The following is a 6,051-nucleotide window of genomic DNA, read 5'->3' on the forward strand; positions in this document are numbered from 1 at the left end:
AAAGGCATGAAAATAACACATCCCGATGAAAGGTCACAAAATAAAGAGGAAAAGACATTTACTTCCCTTCTGCCCTTATGATGTAAAAACAAGAACTTCTGTATCCGCATGCGACCCGCGTGTGTGCACGTGTGTGGTATAGCCAGGCTTCTCCCTTACTGGCGGGGCCTGGGTGGGGGAATGCATTTAAGTGTGAACGCCGTGGTGTTTAGTCACAGTTAGAAAGTACATGTGGCATCAGCAGGCCATCTTAGTGTCCAAGAGACAACGTGGAACAGCCCACGTCCCAGGGGGAGAGGTGCCTGGGACCGTCAGAAGAAATGTCATCGCTCCCAAGGGCACGGGGGTCCAGAGCAGGTCCGACTCGGGGACGGAGACCGAGGGGTGGGCCGTGAGCCCGGCCTCGGCCGCGATGTCCTGAGACGTGCCGGGGGCTTGGCGTGCGCGTGAGGTTCTCAGGGGTTTGGTTCTACGTGTGTTTTGGGTTGTGCTGATCACCTTTGGGTTATATTTTATATGTTTTATCTCCAACGTAGTTATTCTCAGAGGTGATGTTTGAAAGCTGCGCTTCTCCCGCTGGGCGCGCACGCTGACGTCCCCTCCTGTCCCCAGGCCTGAGGTGGAGCCTTGGGGGCAGAGAGTGCAGGGTGGTGCTGGTTTCCCCCGAGCGGGTGGGCGTGGGGCCGCGGCCCCTCCCGGGTGCGTACAGATTGTAGGCTTCCCTGGGCAGCGTCTGCCCCAGTGCTGGGGACGTGTAGAATGCCATTGGCACGCTTCTTCCTTCGCGCGTGGTCTGTGCTCTCTTTCTTCTCTCTCGGGAGGCATTTAGACTCACTCTTCTTTCTTGGTATTTGGAAATTTCAAAACGATGTGCATTGGATTGGATCTTTTCCATTCATTTTGGGGTCCTTTTACTCTTAAGAACTTGTGTAGGTTGGTTTTGGATTATTTTTTGAATCTGTCAGTATTTTCTCCGTTTTTATTTTTCTGTAACTTTTATTAATCAACTGTCCTCCTTTCTGGCTTGATCCTCTCCAGTCTCTTACCTTTTCTGTTCTCCATCTCCTAGTCTTCTGTTCTGCTTTGGAATATTGCCTCAGTCTGTGTTTCAGCCTTTGCATTGCATTTTCTTTTTCTTTATTCTTAAAAGAGAGAACACTTTATTTATTTTTAGAGAGAGGGGAAGGGAGGAGAAAGAGGGAGAGAAACATAACTGCGTGGTTGCCTCTCACGCGCCCCCAACTGGGGACCTGACATGCAACCTAGTCACGTGCCCTGACTGGGAATCGAACCAGCGACACTTGGTTCACGGGCTGACGCTCAATCCACTGAGCCACAGCAGCCAGGGCTCTTTTTCTGTTTTGATGGTGAGGTTTTTACTTTATTAGAATTTTTTTCTAGTTCCTTACCGCACATGCTGCGCCTATTTTATAAATGCAGTATTCTCTCCAACGCAGGACTTGGCAAACTCTCTGTTAAGAGCTGAGAACAGTCCAGCTTCGAGGGCTGCACCATTTCTGTTGCATTTGCTCGGCTGGGCCCTCCCAGCGTGACGTCGGCTAGAGACAGCACCCAAGGGGAAGGGCCTGGTGGCATTCCCGAATCTTGACTTATAAAAGCAGGCAGCGGGCTGGGAGCAAACTTCAGGCTGTGGTTCACAACGCTGCACAAAAGCCTCCAAGGTCACCCGTCTTCGTTTTCAAAAACTTCTCGCCCTCATCATTCGGAAAAACCGTAATGACAGCATCAGGCTGGAACCGGGCACGGACACCCAGCTTGGAGGGTGAGGGGGTGATGAGGAGCGAGGTATCACCACAGTCTCAATATCCTGCCACAAAGCGCTTCCGTTACAAAGGAAAGAACAGTGAGGCCATGGGGGAGGAGCCCGAGAAGGCGGCCCGCCCCTGAGTCTGTGTTTCCCCGCCGCTCTGCTTGGGTGCCTGTCCTCGCCTGGGCCCCCACACGACACGCTGAGGTTGGAGGCTCTGCCCCCCGGGAACCTTTGTCCCTCTGCCGAGGCCTCCGCACCTGCCTCGATGGCCCCAATCCTGAGTATGCAGCCTCCTCAGCTCACTCAGGCCCGGAGACATCGCACCCGGCCACTGCTCATGAGATTTAAAGGTTCTTTTGTGCCAGGACACACGTACTGACTCTCGGAGAGATGACAGCTCTGAAGGGGACGAGGCTCCTGCAGGACCCCGCGGGGGTTGTATGGGGGAGGGGCCCCAAGCTGGAGCTGCAGGGGAGTCTGCTGGGGGCAGGGAGCGGGGTCGCCAGGCTGTGGGAGCCCCCGTGGGTGAGCAGGGGAATGATGCCATGGCTCCTGGCGTAGGGGCTGCCCTTGGGGGCGGTCCTGGGCCTGGTCACGAGAGCAGGCACATCGTGGCCCAGAGGGTGGGAGCCCACTCAGAGTGGTGGGTGGCGTGTGGGCTCAGGAAGGGGGCTGGCAGCCTCTGGCCTTGAGGCTGGCTCCGGACAGCATTTAAAACTCCCCCGACCAAAGCAGAACCCACCATTTCACGGCCACGGCTCCATGTTGGGGCCTCTGCCACCAGGACCCCCACCCCACCCACCCTCCCTGCTGCGCCCTAGACACAGCTGTGGGAATTGACCGTGGGGGATGGGAGACACTCTGGGGTTAAGATGCGGGCATTATGTTCTCTGTGTCTTAAATGGTCACAGGTTGTACTCAGCGTAAATAATAGCCCTTGGTGGGGGGCTGGCCGTCCCAGTGACGCTGGGATTGAGATTAAGTTGTGAGGCCCGTGCAGTGGAGGCGTCCCCAGCCACACGCCTTTGTCCGAGAGGAAGCCTTTTGTCTGCAGAACAGGAGGCACGAGGACGCTGGGTGGCTGGTGACTCTGGAGGACCGGGAAGCAGCGCCCGCCCGGGGTGTGGAATCAGTCCGAGGAAAGCGGCAGGTGCAAGCCCTTCATCCTGCTCTTGGCAGAGACGCGTGAGGCACGGAGAAGCGCACCTACAGCGAGGGGGCGGCGAGGACCTCTCTGTATTCCACGCGCGCTCCCGACGTAAACTCTCGCCTGATTTAAAGCCAGACGGAAGATGGGAGCAGCCCTGGCAAGGATCATTTTCACACGTGACCTGACAGTTGTCTTCTCCTGACATCTTGTAAGTCTAACGAGTGTCCCGCTGCAGAAAGGAAACAGTCACGTGAGAAACTCGCTTTGTGCTGAGTGTTTTCCAAGGCGTCTCATGTCAGGCAATGCGCCTTTCAAACCCTGGCTGTACACCTGAGGGTCCTGGGGCGGCAGGGGACCTAGAATGGGAATGACAGGGCCTTTGTCTCCACATAGGATGTCCTTGGTGGTCTCCTGCGGCTTCGAGGAAGAACACCTAGGTTTTTGGTGACCCTCTGCTAGACAGGTGTGGCTGCAGGGCCCCTGGCGGGAAGCCAGGCTCCCGGGGGCAGCTAAGCAGAGATAGCAGTGACAGCCGGGACACCAGGGCACCCAGAGGAGCGGAGCAGCTAGGGAGAGGTGCAGGGACACCGTTCGGCGCTGCTGAATGCCGCGAGGTCCAGCAGGCTGCCGGGAGGTCAGGCAGAAAAGGCTGATCTGGGCCCAGAATGGAACGTGACCCTGAGAAATGGTAAATCGCCACTCCTGCCATTAGCAGAGTTCCCTGCCGCTGTACCAGCTCTGCGTGCAGAACAGGGAAGAGGGGACGGAGTGGGGGGGCCCGTCCGTCTCCGAGAAGTTAGAAAGGACTTGCCAGGAAAGTGCTGACCAACGAGGCTGACGTTTCCCCTATTAGCTCTACAGCTCGAAGCACGAGGTGAAGATCACTGAGAGACTCTCCTGAAAGCAGAAGCTGGGGTGCGGCGAAGGGGAAGGACGGGCGGGGAGTCCAGCTGTTGACAGATGACTCCTGCTTGGGAGCGAAGGAAGCGTTTTCCTAAAACTGCACATTCCCAGGGTCTCAGAACACTCGGGTTTGGTTGAAACAGCTTAATCTACTTCCTTCCCATCGAGGGAAGTGACCTTTCTAAGTGTGTCTCCGAAAGTGTCATTCCAGTGCCCAGACGATGCCAACAGCCCACGGCCGTGGAGACCAGGAAGCACCTTGTTTTCAGACCGCGAGGGTGAGGAGCGGAGGGCGAGGTGCGCCTGACGTCCACTGCCAGGTGCCCAAGCGCGTCGCCCGCAGCAGGGGGGGCCGTCTGCCCACGGGGGCCCTTCGCATTCTCAGGGCGTCCCCAGAGGCCTCACTGTTTCCCTCCAGAAGCGGAAATAGACTTCTTAGGTTATCGTGCATTGCAATAGTAACTCGTGCTTTCTGTAAGACATTTTAAAAGTACAAAACAAAGTACAAAGAGGAAAATAAAAACCACCCTCAAATACGAACTAATCTATTTCAGAAAACGATATTAATACATTTTAAGAAAAATATAATACAAACTGATTCAGAAAAAATGGAACATGTGAACGAACATTTATTTTTCTATATTAAAGAAATTAATAATCAAAGAACCCCACTAAGTACGAAGAATGGAAAGCTGGTTATTTATATTCAAGGGCTAATAATATTAATATTTTACCAGCTGTTCCGGAGCGTATGCAAAAGAGAATGGTCTCTATTTTAAAATAATCTAAGAATCTTTTAAAAGCTGTAACTTTTAATATGTGTAGAAAAATTGCGTGAAGGAAAAACGCGTGGAGGGAGGACTTACTTTATTCAAAACCCTGCGTCACCCTCTCCCGGTATCGCCACGGCCCACGTGTGCTCACATCCTTTCCGGTGCGAGAGCCCGCTGTTTTCCCTGAGGAGACCCACCCCCCCGGCGTCAGGTGATCACATCCTCGTTTTCCTCCGTGGTTCGATAATCTCAGAACACGCGCCTCAATGCTTCAGTTTCGTCCGTGGTGACCTTGGTGGCCACTTTTTGGTGGGGACCCCCGGCCCTGCGGAGAGACAGGAAAGGAAGGGAAAAATGCCTAAGGACTAGAAAGAAGGAACCAAACCGTTTTTTTTTTTTTTTTTTGCAAATGCTTTGATTTTTTTATATTAAAACCCCAAACCCATTATAAAATTACTAAAATTAGAAGACTTTAAAAAGGCTTCTGGATAAAATCTGTGTAAAAATCAATTTAATTAAAAAAACCCAACAACCAGAAAGTTTAATTAAATAATGTGTATTTGGTGATTGCCCAACGAAAAGACCTGCGCGGCACTTGGGAACGAACCCAACAAAGGATGCGTACGACCTTTACGGAGAAAGCCGACAACTTTCTGAACAGACGTTAATCGGAACGTGATTGGGTAGAGTTACCGTTTCCACAGACGGAAGGACGTACTCCAACAGTTTCATTCTCAATAAATCACGCTAGAAACTCAACACCATTGCAGTCTAATGGCAAACAAGCAAAGGGAGAGACCAAGCGACAGACTGAAAAAGAAGGCGTTTGGAAGAAGGAGGTCGGGGGACATGCTTCCGAGACACACCCTGTAGCTACAGTCATTACAGCAGTGTGACGTTGGCTCCTGGGTAGAACACTGACTTATAAACACGCAGAACCGAGAGCCCGGACGCAAGGGCACACGGAACGGAAGCTGTTTAGGGCAACGTGACACTGCAGGTCAGAGGGGAGCCTCCGGGGAGTTCAGTGAGCGGTGCCGGGGGCGTCGCAGATGCACACGCAGAGGTTTAAAAGTAGACCCCCTGTTTCATGCCATGTGCAGAAACACAGCCTATGCCGACTAAAGGCACAGCAAAATTCGAATCTGAAATGAAAACGTCAGAGAAGATCTAGCCTAAGTGTAGAAAGGGATTTTAGATAAAAAGGAAAAACCGCAAGTGGTAGAAGAAAATGGGGATCAGGCCGACTCTATGCAAATGAGGCTTCCTTTCACAAGCCAACGAAAGACCAGCTGCAGATGGAGAGAGATCACTGAGGAATGATTGGCATCCAGAAGGTACTAGAACTCATTCAGAGCGGTACCCAGAAACTTGCCGGGAAAGGACACAGGGTGTGGACAGACGGGCCACAGGGGAGGAGCCACGGGTGGATGTGAGAATAGGAACAATAGCCC

This window comes from Furipterus horrens, unplaced genomic scaffold, assembly GCF_987537825.1.
Source record: "Furipterus horrens unplaced genomic scaffold, mFurHor1.1.pri manual_scaffold_8, whole genome shotgun sequence".
NCBI lineage: Eukaryota > Metazoa > Chordata > Mammalia > Chiroptera > Furipteridae > Furipterus > Furipterus horrens.